Genomic DNA, 15,505 nt, shown 5'->3' on the forward strand with positions numbered 1-15,505 from the left:
CCATAAAAGTGAAATAGTAAATGAGCTATTAATTATGGTACATTGTATAAAATTCTTCGGACTATTACATGTATCTTGTCCTTGGTAATAATGTTGAGAATTTTACGATCATAAGACAACGACCCACAAAACAGATTATTGGTAAAATTTTGTGGGTTTCCATTTTTTAAATGTGTTACCGAGTGAGTAAATCCTACAAGTAATCGATTAGTAAATCTTCACCGAGTTGACATCCCTACTATTTATTTATTCTAATTATAATAATTATTATCCTTTAACTTGCAGTTGATAAAATCGAAACAAATATCAACATCCGTATTAGAATTGTATTTTTGTGGAGAGTTGTCTCATTTGCAATTATACCACATCTTCGGTTTTTTTTTATATTTACAACGTCATATAAAGCTTTTAGCCATGATTGTGTAGTTTAATCTTTGTTGCTGGTTGATGTCTATCTTATATGCATTTTGTATAACCTCTTAGCTTTAATCTAACTGGTTGGTTTTTGTTTGTTATATCAATAGTTTTACATTTAATTATACCGGAGTATGTTATAGCCTTATATACTAAATGGTGGTTGTGCATTGTTCAGGCCATGCAGTGTTATAAAAGTTTAATTGCTCTCCTTGTTTAGGCTTTGATTTCTGTAACGATATGTATATGTTTATAGTGCGCCCCATAGATTATCACTGAGACTGACGACGTTGTACACGTACATGATGTAACTGTTTGGAATTATACTTGTGTGCCTAAACTATTGTTTGTACTTCTTATTGCCCTCATATCGTAGGAATAACGATACATGGTGTCAGATGTGGTTGCAAACGAACAATATAAATCATATTAGTGAATTATGTGCACCGAAAAGTTTATAAATAACATTTGAAGCGAGACGCCAGCATCCCGGCATTGTTTGGATAATACGTTTTGTTCAAGGACATACAATTCGCTATGTACCGTGAGTTATTTATGACTTGTTAACAATTTATATTCGAAAAACATTCTCAATTATTGAAGAAAACTGTTCATATAAATTATATTATCAAAATGGCTGATAATGAAGCTGAAGTGGTCGCTGAGGCAATAATTTCTACGGAACGCATAATTAACACTAATCTGCCGTTTCCACAGAAATTGGATTTTCGAGGAAACATTGCTACAAATTGGAAACGTTTTAAACGAATGTGGACTAATTATGAAATTGCAACAGGATTAGAGAAGCAAGAGGGCAAAACAAGAACTGCTACGTTCTTAACGTGCATTGGCGCAGATGCGCTAGTAATTTTTGACGGATTCGTGTTTGCTAACGAAGTTGAAACTAATGATATAGATGCCGTTATTGAGAAATTTGAGAACTTTTGCATTGGTAAAACAAACGAAACTTATGAGAGATATTGTTTCAACAAACGAGACCAAGAGCAAGGTGAAAACATTGATACATATGTTGCTGCATTACGCACATTAGTCAAAACATGTAATTATGGCACAATAGAGGAAAGCTTAATTCGAGACAGAATAGTAATTGGCCTACGTGAAAATTCAACAAGAAAGAAGTTGTTACAAGATGCGAAACTGACTTTAAATCGGTGTGTAGACGTTTGCCGAGCAAATGAGAAAACTAGCATCCAAATGAAGGACATTTCACAAGAAGAGGTCCAGTATGTGAGGAGACGGGATCAGAAACCGAGAAAAAACTTTACTCCGAGACCGCAAAACGATAAGAAGTTCGATGATTGCAAATATTGTGGTAGACAACACGTGCAGAAAAGAGAAGCATGTCCAGTATGGGGCAAAACATGTGGAAAATGTGGCAAGTCAAATCATTTCAAAATCAAATGTGAATCCGGAAGAACGACTTCGAGTGCAAATAAGCCGAAATTTAGACAAAAGAACAGAAGAACCGTACACAACATCGAACAATCCGATGATGAAAATATGTCCGATGAAGAATATATGTTCATTGTTGAAGACGTAAATACCGTTGGACTAAAAAGAATAAATGCAATTATGAATGTTCAAAACAAGCAAGTTAAGTTCCAACTCGACTGTGGATCGACTGTCAATGTTCTTCCGACAAAAGACTACAAGAAGATATTCAATGATAAAGAACTTGTGCAATTAAAACCGTCAAATCAGACACTTGTTATGTTCAACAAGACCGAAACTAAACCTGCTGGAAAGAGGAAAATCACAATAGTCAATCCGAAGAATAAGAAATGGTACAGTTTAGAATTCGTAGTTGTAACTGGAAATGTACAGCCGATTCTAGGATCTGAAGCGATTCAGAGGATGAAATTAATTACTGTGAACAAAGTTAATATTCACAATGACAATATTTCGAAAGTAGATGATAAAACTGAAAATCAAAGAACTGATAGCACTGTAAGTGTTGTATCAAAACAGATGCTTGAAAAGCAATATCCAGATGTGTTTAAGGGAGAAGGAAAGCTATCCAGAAAACTGAAATTAGACATTGATGAAACCGTTAAGCCAGTCAAGCTCGCTACACGGAAAGTGCCAGTTGCACTTAGAGACAAAATAAAAAATGAACTCGATACTTTGATTGAAAAAGATATCATTTCACAAGTTGATGTTCCGACCGATTGGATATCGTCGATGGTTGTTGTTACGAAATCGTCCGGGAAAATAAGACTTTGTATAGACCCGAAACCACTGAATGAAGCGTTGAAAAGGAATCATTACCCGACTCCGACGATCGACGACTTGTTACCAGATTTAGAAAAAGCAAGATGGTTCTCAGTAGCAGATGCAAAAAACGGATTTTGGCATGTGCAGTTAGAGGAAGAGACTAGTTACTTGACAACTTTCGGAACTCCGTGGGGACGATACCGATGGAAGAGAATGCCGTTCGGTATATCGCCAGCGCCCGAGGAATTCCAGCGTAGAATGGATGAAGCGCTCGAGGGATTAAAAGGCGTGAAAGTTATTCATGATGATATCTTGATATATGGTTGCGGAACTAACGACAAGGACGCACAAGAAGATCACGATAAGAACCTGATAGGGTTAATGGATCGTTGTAGACAGAAAGGTTTGAAACTTAATAAAGACAAACTGAAACTAAGATTACAGGAAGTTAGCTATCTTGGTCATAGAATTACCGCTGAAGGACTGAAAATAGACTCCGAAAAAGTGAAAGCAATTACAGAAATGCCGATACCTGAGGACCGACAAGCAGTTCAGAGACTTTTGGGCATGGTGAACTATGTACAAAAGTTTGCACCATGTCTATCCGAAATCACCGCTCCACTTAGACAATTGCTTAAGTCCGAAAATGATTTCAAATGGGATCCTCACGTACACGGACTATCATTTGATCAGATAAGAACCGTATTGTCAAATACACCGGTACTTCGATACTTTGATGAAAAGAAAGAAGTCATTTTGCAGTGTGATGCATCGAAATCAGGACTGGGTGCTTGCTTGTTGCAGGAGGGACAACCAGTATGCTATGCGTCGAGAGCATTAACACCAACCGAAGAAAACTATGCTCAAATTGAAAAAGAATTACTAGCAGTAGTTTTTGGAATGGAAAAATTTGAAACATACACATATGGAAGAAAAATCGTCGTCGAATCGGATCACAAACCGCTGGAGATTATATGTAAGAAAGTTTTGCTTACCGCTCCGAAACGACTACAAAGAATGTTGTTACGCTTACAAAAGTTTGAATATGTTGTTGTTTTCAAACCAGGTATTGAAATGTACATGGCAGATACATTGAGTAGAGCATACATTAACAAAGAACTAAGTGGACAAGATAAAAGATCGGAAACCGAGAAGGAAGTTGAAACTGTGAATGCGATTCAATTCTTACCGATCACCGCCGAAAGGTGTAAAACACTACAATCAGCTACCGCAGAAGATGAAGAACTTCAAATTCTTTCGAAAGTTATAAAGAAAGGATGGCCGATTAACAAGGATGCCGTAGATACAATGATACAGAAGTATTTTCCGTTTCGAGAAGAACTTACAATTCAGAATGGATTGATTTTCAAAAGTGATAGGGTTGTAGTGCCGAATAGTGCAAGAGCAGATCTGACAGAAAAAGCACATTCTAGTCACATAGGAATACAAGGATGCTTACGACGAGCAAGAGAATGTTTATATTGGCCGAATATGAACTCGGACATTGAAAGTTACATTAAAACATGTGAAACTTGCAATGCATTCAATATGGAACAACAGAAAGAAAGTTTGCATAGTCATGAACTCTGTACAAGACCATGGGAGAAAATTGCTTGCGGTCTCTTTGAGTTTAATCAACAAGACTATTTAATGACTATTGATTACTATTCCGATTACTTTGAAATCGACAGATTAAATAACAAGAAAGGAAAAGAAGTAATTGGAATCTTGAAGAAACATTTTGCGAGATATGGATTACCTGATTGTGTATTTTCAGACAATGGACCGCCGTTCAACAGTCATGAGTTTAGACATTTCTCAAATCAGTATGAATTTACACATACAACAAGTTCACCGAGATTCCCACAATCAAACGGAAAAGTTGAAAACGCTATCAAAACAGCGAAAAGGTTAATGGTGAAATCTCATAAGGATGCGAAAGACCCGTATTTAGCATTGTTAGATTGGAAAAATACACCATCTGAAGGCTTGGATAGTTCTCCGTCACAACGCATGTTTGGAAGAAGAGGAAGAAATCTATTACCTTCGGCGTCAAGATTATTGAAGCCAGACATTCAAACAGATGTTGTAGGAAACAAAAGGATTCAAAAGGAGAAACAGCGTAACTATTACAATCGTAGTGCTAAAGATAAGACCGAACTAGCGAAAGGAGATATAGTCCGAATAAAACCGTTCAAAAATGGAAAAGAATGGACAAAAGCAAAGGTTGATGAGAAATGTAATATTAGATCGTACAATGTGACCACCGAAGATGGCAGCACTTATCGGAGAAATCGTAGACATTTAATATTAACTAAAGAGCCGATGATCGAACAGTCCGAATTAGATCTACCAACTCAAACATCCGCAGATCGTACTGACAATCACGCACAACCGATCGCCATCGATAATCAAGTAGACGACAAAGTGATTGAACACCAAGAACCAAAACCAACTATCAGAACCTCAGAACGTATTCGTAGTAGACCGAAACATCTTCAGGACTATGTATGTACAGTAGTGCGTTGCATGGACTTTGTAAATATGTGCCTGTTTAATTTTTTAGTTTGAGCTAGATTAGGGTTTTGATATTGTGAATTTATAATGGACTTATAAAAGTAGGGTTTCTAGTGATGGACTGTAAATATGTTCTGTAGTAAAAGTTAATACTTTAAATGGCACAATCGCGAGTTAAGATCAGTTTAAAGAAAATTTTGAGAACAAGAACTTTAAAGATTTTTTCTTAAGAAAGGGGATGTAACGATATGTATATGTTTATAGTGCGCCCCATAGATTATCACTGAGACTGATGACGTTGTACACGTACATGATGTAACTGTTTGGAATTATACTTGTGTGCCTAAACTATTGTTTGTACTTCTTATTGCCCTCATATCGTAGGAATAACGATACAATTTCACTGCGTATTAATTTCACAGTAAACATTTTATGACAAAATATTGAAAGGAATAATTTATAATTTGTATGCATCAATGGGGCTTCGGTGGCTGAGTGGTCAAAGATGTTCGACCATGGTTTCACTAGCCTGCCAGCACTGAGATTGTGAATCGAATCTTACACGTGGCGAATGCGTTCAAATCCAAACTCCAGTAGGAAGGATTGTCAGTTTTCATTCCGGGCACTCCAGCTTTCGAAACCAATAAAAAAAAAACTTCTTCGAAAAAGCGCATTTTTTTTTAAGAAACACAATTATATTAAGCATGCAAATTCAATTGCATCATGTTGTAGTATCAAGTCAAAAAGATTTTGTATTTAATAGAGAATATTGCAGAAGGATCACAGAAAAATGATCCCGGCCAAGTAAAAGAAGAAATTAGTAGATAAAAGATTGATAAAAGTATGCTATTTATATTAAGAAAAAAAAACCGATAAAAATAATTATAATTGAATGCTATATAAAATAAAAAATCTAATGCACAAATAATTTACCCCAATTGACTTTTCCGTAATACCGACGTTTGACTCCGGATTATTCAATGTTTTCGACAGGTTACCTATTCTTTGGTTAGACATCTTGGAACTCGGTAAAGTACCAAAAACAAGTAAAATCAAGCACGAAATATCTGCACTTCGAGGGGAAAGTTTCTTGTTTTTCGATTAATTTGTCATATTATGAAAGCATACAACAGTTCATTTTCTCTAAACAAATGTACCGATTAAAGCTTGATTTTACTTCTGTACGTGGCTTTTTGTTGTTGACCGAATACGAAGATTAAATAATATATGAAACGAACATTACACTTACAAAATGTCGCTACTTCATCTGAGGGTATTCAATATACAGTTTGTAATATTGTAAGACTTTGTAATCTTGTTAATAGCCATCATATATTATTTATTATGGAGCAAATTAAACTAAAATACCAAACGGGTCTGACGAAAGATACTTATCGTGTCATGAAAGTGTGTGCATCTCGATTATAAAAACGTCACAGGTTCGGTTGGTCTAGACGAAGCGTGTATGTGTTTTTTTTTTGAGTGGGTGATGAAAAAGATCGATCATCTAGGTCAAACAAGGACAGAAGCAGACAATATGTCCAAATGCAGAACGACGGGTCTTGGGACCAGAACATTTAATTTAATGTGCGCACCAGAGTGTACGTCGAGTATACAACAGGGGTTTCTATTTTCTTTACATTTCCGTAAATAGCCGTGGATGACAAGACGTATTGACAAAATATTTGGTTTTTCGTATTATCCGATCATTAAAGTCGTGTTTTCTCTTATATCTGAGTACTTAAGAAAATTTGAAACATAATTTACGAAGGCGCAGTCGAACTTACGCTTGTTTGGAAATCCAATTGAGCATTCGTAATTGCTTTGCAGATTACTCATTTTACCGCGTGGTTGTACACACGGTGTACATTTAGCTACTCATATTCACTCGTAAATATCGCCAAATCGTTAATGAAAATTTTCTCGAAATTTTATTTAAATTTCAATGTTATACAATTTCAAAGTTTCAAATAAATACATGACTTTTATATGCATCAGAATAGAAAAAAATGTTATGTTTTGGTTTTTCGATCTCAATTTGCTTGAATTCTCAGGATCTATGGATGCATGTGTATCGCGCATTAATTAATCACATTGAAAGTAATTTCGAAAACAGGGTTCCTAGAAGTGTTATAACTTAATAAGGTAAAACTTCTAATTGACCAATCCAATATAATGATTTATAAATATGCATATCAAATTAGAAATGTTACTTTTTGCATTTCAAGGTTAATGTCACCATACAACTATCGAATGAATTGAGACATAATTACACGACAAATATAAAAAAGAAGATGTGGCATGATTGCCAATGAGACACCTGTCCACAAGAGACCAAAACGACATACACATTAACAACTATAGTTCACCGTACGGCATTCAAAAATGAGCAAAGCCCATACAACATAGCCAGCTCCCAACAGGCTAAACAGTCTGCTACCAATGTTAAAAGCTAAAATTGATTTTTTGTTATCAAAGATGCTCGATCCCCCACCCCCTGTCGCAATTTTTAATCAAAAATACCACAAGTAACTCCGGACAAAGTTTCAAAACTTCACAAGCGGAAGAAAATGTAGCTTAGGTAAGTATATTTGAAAATTTTAAACTGAAATATTAGTATTTAAATGCGAAGTATGGATATACTATACACATATATTTATTTAAAAAGAGTTTATATAATATTTATAAATTGAAATCATTAGTTTTTTTTTATACGAAGAAACAAAGGATTGGAAGAAACATTATGATTCTACATATTTTGTACAGATTAAAAAAAATCCATTGCTATGTTAAAGCTGCTTCCTTCACCTTTGGTTTGTTATACTTTAACATTCGTCCAGCCTTAACTGTATTATGAAAATTGTAATTACTATTTTCCGGATGCTAACACTTTGAAAGGAGAATACTGTTTCATATTTATTTAATTAAAACAGGCATAATATTTTGTTATGAACCTTTAACGTTATTTTATAAGTTATTGGAATATTTAAAAGATGTCCAAGGTGTTCATTGTCTGTGTTTTGTACATGTTGACAGTTTTTCGTGTTTAAAAGCGGACGAAAATACAAATATACAAATTCCATTAATGGATAATGTTAAGGCGCCACTTTTTGTTGATTTAAATTTGTCAACCGTGAATCAACAACTAAAGAGAGTTATTCAACAGGAGGTGAAACGCAGCGTACAAAATAGAAGTAATGGTAAGTCAGAAATAGGTGTAAGCAAACAGAACAAGATAAAGGGTTAAGTCTGTGCAAACAGAACAGGATTAAGGGTAAGTCAGGGCAAACAGAACAGGATTAAGGGTAAGCCAGGACAAACAGAACTGGATTAAGGGTAAGTCAGAGCAAACAGAACAGGGTAAAGGGTTAGTCAGGACAAAAAGAATTGGATTAAGGGTAAGTCAGGGCAAATAGAACAGGATTAAGGGTAAGTCTGTGCAAACAAAACACGATTAAGGGTAAGTCAGGGCAAACATAATAGAATTAAGGGTAAGTCAGGGCAAACAGAACAAGATTAGGGGTAAGTCAGGGCAAACATAATAGGATTAAGGGAAATTCAGAGCAAACATAACAGGATTAAGGGTAAGTTAGGGCAAACATAACAGGATTAAGGGTAAGTTTGGACAAACAAAACAGCATCAAGGATAAGTCATGGCAAACATCACAGGATTAAGGGTAAGTCAGAGCAAACAGAACAGGATTAAGGGTAAGTCAGGGCAATCAGAACAGGATAAAGGGTAAGTTAGGGCAAACATAACAGGATTAAGGGTTAGTCAGGGCAAACAGAACAGGATTAAGGGTAAGTCAGAGCAAACAGAACATGATTAAGGGAAAGTCAGGTCAAACATAACAGGATTAAGGGTAAGTCAGAACAAACATAACAGGATTAATGGTAAGTCTGAGATAACATCACAGGATTAAGGGTAAGTCAGAGCAAACAGACCAGGATTAAGGGTAAGTCAGAGCAAACAGAACAGGATTAAGGGTAAGTCTGTGCAAACATAACAGGATTAAGGGTAAGTCAGAACAAACATAACAGGATTAATGGTAAGTCTGAGATAACATCACAGGATTAAGGGTAAGTCAGAGCAAACAGACCAGGATTAAGGGTAAGTCAGAGCAAACAGAACAGGATTAAGGGTAAGTCTGTGCAAACAGAACATGATTAAGGGTAAGTCAGGGCAAACAGAACAGGATTAAGGGTAAGTCAGGGCAAACAGAACAGGATTAAGGGTAAGTCAGAGCAAACAGAACAGGATTAAGGGTACTAAGTCAGAGCAAACAGAACAGGATTAAGGGTAAGTCAGAGCAAACAGAACAGGATTAAGGGTAAGTCAGAGCAAACAGACCAGGATTAAGGGTAAGTCAGAGCAAACAGAACAGGATTAAGGGTACTAAGTCAGAGCAAACAGAACAGGATTAAGGGTAAGTCAGGATAAAGAGAACAGTATTAAGGGTAAGTCAGGGCAAACATAACAGGTTTAAGGGTTAGTCAGGACAAACATAATTGGATAAAGGGTAAGTCTGAGCAAACATAACAGGATTAAGGGTATGTCAGGATAAAGAGAACAGGATTAAGGGTAAGTCAGGGCAAACAGAACAGGATTAAGGGTAAGTCAGGATAAAGAGAACAGTATTAAGGGTAAGCCAGGACAAACAGAACTGGATTAAGGGTAAGTCAGAGCAAACAGAACAGGGTAAAGGGTTAGTCAGGACAAACAGAATTGGATTAAGGGTAAGTCAGGGCAAATAGAACAGGATTAAGGGTAAGTCTGTGCAAACATAACACGATTAAGGGTAAGTCAGGGCAAACATAATAGAATTAAGGGTAAGTCAGGGCAAACAGAACAAGATTAGGGTAAGTCAGGGCAAACATAATAGGATTAAGGGAAATTCAGAGCAAACATAACAGGATTAAGGGTAAGTTAGGGCAAACATAACAGGATTAAGGGTAAGTTTGGACAAACAAAACAGCATCAAGGATAAGTCATGGCAAACATCACAGGATTAAGGGTAAGTCAGAGCAAACAGAACAGGATTAAGGGTAAGTCAGGGCAATCAGAACAGGATAAAGGGTAAGTTAGGGCAAACATAACAGGATTAAGGGTTAGTCAGGGCAAACAGAACAGGATTAAGGGTAAGTCAGAGCAAACAGAACATGATTAAGGGAAAGTCAGGTCAAACATAACAGGATTAAGGGTAAGTCAGAACAAACATAACAGGATTAATGGTAAGTCTGAGATAACATCACAGGATTAAGGGTAAGTCAGAGCAAACAGACCAGGATTAAGGGTAAGTCAGAGCAAACAGAACAGGATTAAGGGTAAGTCTGTGCAAACAGAACAGGATTAAGGGTAAGTCAGGACAAACAGAACAGGATTAAGGGTAAGTCAGGGCAATCAGAACAGGATTAAGGGTAAGTCAGGGCAAACAGAACAGGATTAAGGGTAAGTCAGAGCAAACAGAACAGGATTAAGGGTAAGTCAGAGCAAACAGAACATCATTAAGGGAAAGTCAGGTCAAACATAACAGGATTAAGGGTAAGTCAGAACAAACATAACAGGATTAATGGTAAGTCTGAGATAACATCACAGGATTAAGGGTAAGTCAGAGCAAACAGACCAGGATTAAGGGTAAGTCAGAGCAAACAGAACAGGATTAAGGGTAAGTCTGTGCAAACAGAACAGGATTAAGGGTAAGTCAGGACAAACAGAACAGGATTAAGGGTAAGTCAGGGCAATCAGAACAGGATTAAGGGTAAGTCAGGGCAAACAGAACAGGATTAAGGGTACTAAGTTAGAGCAAACAGAACAGGATTAAGGGTAAGTCAGAGCAAACAGAACAGGATTAAGGGTAAGTCAGGGCAATCAGAACAGGATTAAGGGTAAGTCAGAGCAAACAGACCAGGATTAAGGGTAAGTCAGAGCAAACAGAACAGGATTAAGGGTAAGTCAGAGCAAACAGAACAGGATTAAGGGTAAGTCAGAGCAAACAGACCAGGATTAAGGGTAAGTCAGAGCAAACAGAACAGGATTAAGGGTACTAAGTCAGAGCAAACAGAACAGGAGTAAGGGTAAGTCAGGATAAAGAGAACAGTATTAAGGGTAAGTCAGGGCAAACATAACAGGTTTAAGGGTTAGTCAGGACAAACATAATTGGATAAAGGGTAAGTCTGAGCAAACATAACAGGATTAAGGGTATGTCAGGATAAAGAGAACAGGATTAAGGGTAAGTCAGGGCAAACAGAACAGGATTAAGGGTAAGTCAGGATAAAGAGAACAGTATTAAGGGTAAGTCAGGGCAAACATAACAGGTTTAAGGGTTAGTCAGGACAAACATAATTGGATAAAGGGTAAGTCTGAGCAAACATAACAGGATTAAGGGTATGTCAGGACAAACAGAACTGGATTAAGGGTAAGTCAGGACAAACAGAACAGGATTAAGGGTAAGTCAGGATAAAGAGAACAGGATTAAGGGTAAGTCAGGGCAAACAGAACAGGATTAAGGGTAAGTCAGGATAAAGAGAACAGTATTAAGGGTAAGTCAGGGCAAACATAACAGGTTTAAGGGTTAGTCAGGACAAACATAATTGGATAAAGGGTAAGTCTGAGCAAACATAACAGGATTAAGGGTATGTCAGGACAAACAGAACTGGATTAAGGGTAAGTCAGGACAAACAGAACTGGATTAAGGGTAAGTCAGGACAAACAGAACTGGATTAAGGGTAAGTCAGGCAAACAGAACAAGATTACGGGTAAGTCAGGGCAAACATAACATAATTAAGGGTAAGTCAGGGCAAACATAACATAATTATGGAGGTTCGCTGCTCAGTTTCAAAATGAATAGCTTTCCATAGCAATAGTATATATTGATAGGGTATTGACTGAGGAATCAAAAAAGCAAAACCAAAATAAAGGGGGTCAATGTGCTTGTATTCGAGATATTATTTATTAATTTGCAGATAGTGGGAATTGTGACCGAAAAATTGATGCAATGGAAAAAAAACCTTCAGGACTTAGTGGTAAATTATACAAATACACTAAATCAGCTGACTCAAACGGTTGAAACCATAGCTCCAGGTTAGTAAAATACTTACTTCATTTCAATAAAAGATTGTGATCTTGTCTTTTTTTTGTAATAGGAGCTCCCATATATTTTTTTTTTTGGGGGGGGGAGGGGGGGCGGGGTTGCTGAAAAATGATATAGGTACACTTAATTAATATTTAACACCAAAAATATATGTATATAGGAAGTTCACATTCAAGTAAAATCAAATGAATAGTACAGAGCACGAAATCGAAAAGGACATTTCCTTCATTTGTTAAGTTTTCAAACACCACAAAAAAAATCGATGTGAACTATAATTTGCGACGTCATTACCAGTAATAACAATGTTAAAACATTTGCAATATTAAAAAGAACGTCGCATTTTGGACAATGCTCAAATCTATCGTTTCCTAGGTTATTGATTTTTTTTTCATAAACGCCATCGTAATCATAATCCGGTAGTTTCCGATAAAAAGCTTTACATTCATTATACATGTATCACGATACTTTTCTATCAATCACGTGCTTAATGATATCAGGGACGTCTTCAGACGACTAAAACTACAAGATGAAAAACTTTCGAATTATGATCTCTATGAAAAATATTCTGATTTACGTTAATAGTTTACATTTGAATAAAACTTCCATCCGTTCTTAGCAACTTAATAGTTTGAATGTTACCTTTGATTATGCATTATTTTAAACAGCTAGCTGCCAAGAGCCATACCAGAGGATAGGCAGCGGATGTTATTTCATCAGTGATAACAAAGTTTCGGGTAATGCAGCCGTTGTACGTATACATTACATATAAATAATTCATATACTTTTATAACAATAGCTAGATTGCATCTTTATAAATATATTGTTTATCATCCTTTATTTAAACAAATATTATTGATTGATAGAAATTCGTTTTTGTGTATGTTCTTAAAAGCAAATGGGCCTTATAGGAATTTTGTGTTGAGGCAACAGTTTTGGACGAAAACCATCATTTCACCTCTGGTAGATAATTTCGTTCACACACTACAACTTTTCTTGATTTGTACACATTAAGTATAAACTGATAACATTCATGTAACCACGAGCAAGTGGTCTTATATTTTTAAACAAAAATTCCCAAAAGAACAAGAAGATGGGTGCATTTTACAGATGCTTAGTGCTTGTATAGAACTTTATACAAAATATAGAGGCATATCAATGCGACAAAATGAAACCAGGATGTTTTATGTAGCAATATTCCAAGTTCCGTCTATTGCTTCAGACTTAATACACCAATATCTATTTTAAAGCATGTTCATGTGTACAACTATCGATGAGTCCATTTTCACTATTTTCAGCTACAGATGTATATACTGTGGATTCATTAATTTCCGTGGGTATAAATTTTCATGGGTTTCTGAAAACTTATTTCTGGGATATTTGATTTCCTGATTTCACCAATCTCTGTAAACAAAGGCTATTGAAAATATCCTATTCGTTGAACATTTGATTTCGTGGTTCAGCTCATACAACGAAACCCAAATAAATTTGATTGATTAATTGATTGTTGGTTGCTTAACGTCCAGTGGAAAATAGTTCATGCATATTCAGGACGAGAACAAATTAACAAAAAATACAATAGGTAGGTCTAGTCATGATAAAGGCCATTTGGAATAGTAGTCGGGGTAATTTGGACTGCCAGTAGAAATTATGGTATATTGGATAGCGACAAAAATTTGCCTTGCAACCTACGGGCCCCTTAAAGAGTTGTTGCAAGGGTTCTTTACGTGCAAAGAGCGTGACACTCTCTTTACACGAGGCATCGGATTTAACGTCCCCGATCTGACCGGACATGACTGCGAACTTGATACATCCTGCACAGCCAAACGGACGCCCATCTTCGACAAGAGTTTTACTGCCGGTCGGAAGAAGACCAAGTGAACATATTTCTATTTCTATTCCCCAGTCATCCTTGGTGATTAATAATGAATCTGCGGTCCTTAGAATACATGACGAGTCAAAGTTCTTTATTCTTATATCATTCGGAGGATAACAAACAACTAAACCAGTATATTGTTGGTACGGTGTATGGCCTCAGACCGTATTAATCAATATCTATTTGAATCATGTTCATGTGTACTACTATAAATGAGTAAATTTTATAACTGTTTTTTTTTAATTTTTAATCGTTCAGGTTAAATGTTATATCGATATCAGTCCTTAGAATATCTGACTATTCATGGTGCTTTATTCTTACTAACCAGGCTAGCTGTACAGACCCAGGAGCCTATTTGGCTAACTTTGAAACCTTAGAAGAGGCAATGGTTATGATCTTATTCCTTCAGAAGAAGAAAACAGGTATTAACAAACATTCGTTAAAGCTTGATCAGGGGTTTTTGTTTTTAATAATTTTGCAGTCTTCGAAACCATTCAATATCTTAACTAAACTAGACGTTTGTCTGTTTATAAGCTTAAAGAATTCCGAGTTTCTCAGTGTTTGATGAATCACTTGATGTATAAATAGCTTTAAGTTGCTTTATTTTATTATTTGAAAATTCATAGGGACTTTCCGGTTTGATTTTACTTTTAAAGTTAACAGGGAAAAGTAACTACAGATTTTGTTTGGAAAGTACAGTTATATCTTGTACTAAGATACTTGAGTTGCACCTACTATTTAAACGTGAAAGGTTGATAAATGATAAACGTTACACGGACGTAGAAGGTTAACCGACTTTATTTAAAACTCGTTGTATATAAACTTGTCATTTTTGTCATGGTGTTGTCATCATTTCCTTTTTCATAGAACCAATTTCCACGACATGAAAACTTATGATTTTTTATGTGCAAGACCATACGAGTAACTCGACCGTACACGTACGCGGTCTGGACCGTATGTGTACTTTTTGTCATTTAATTGTCTTAATACTAATTTGTAAATTCAATAAAAGATTTATGATAAAATTGAGAAAGGAAATGGGGAAATTTTTCGGAAACAGCCGAAGGCCACTAATGGGTCTTCAATGTAGCGAGAAACTCACGCACCTGGATGCGTCCTTCCTTCCTTATTACAGTGATAATGGACAATGATGCATGATGAATGCTTGTCTAAGATTAACCCCTTTAATCCAAATGCATATATGAGCTAATTAGTCATATACTGTATTGATATACTCATATGGTATACAAATACGGTCCAAATACTTTTATGGTTTGGAACATTTATAATTGATTCAAATGTTACTTAAAAGCTAACAAGATTTTAAATTTTGAAATAATTAAGAAACTGAGACTTTTATTTCTTTACTAGCACA

The 15,505-nt window shown here is 35.9% G+C and overlaps 1 long non-coding RNA gene across 1 annotated transcript; it reads left to right on the plus strand.

The window, feature by feature from the left end:
- Nucleotides 1-8,183: 8,183 nt before the first annotated feature.
- Nucleotides 8,184-13,002, plus strand: LOC143058559 (uncharacterized). Its single transcript, XR_012973116.1, has 3 exons — nt 8,184-8,366; nt 12,130-12,247; nt 12,923-13,002. It is a non-coding gene; the product is annotated as an uncharacterized LOC143058559 (long non-coding RNA).
- The last annotated feature ends 2,503 nt before the right edge of the window (nt 13,003-15,505 follow it).

This window comes from Mytilus galloprovincialis, chromosome 14, assembly GCF_965363235.1.
Source record: "Mytilus galloprovincialis chromosome 14, xbMytGall1.hap1.1, whole genome shotgun sequence".
Taxonomy (NCBI): domain Eukaryota; kingdom Metazoa; phylum Mollusca; class Bivalvia; order Mytilida; family Mytilidae; genus Mytilus; species Mytilus galloprovincialis.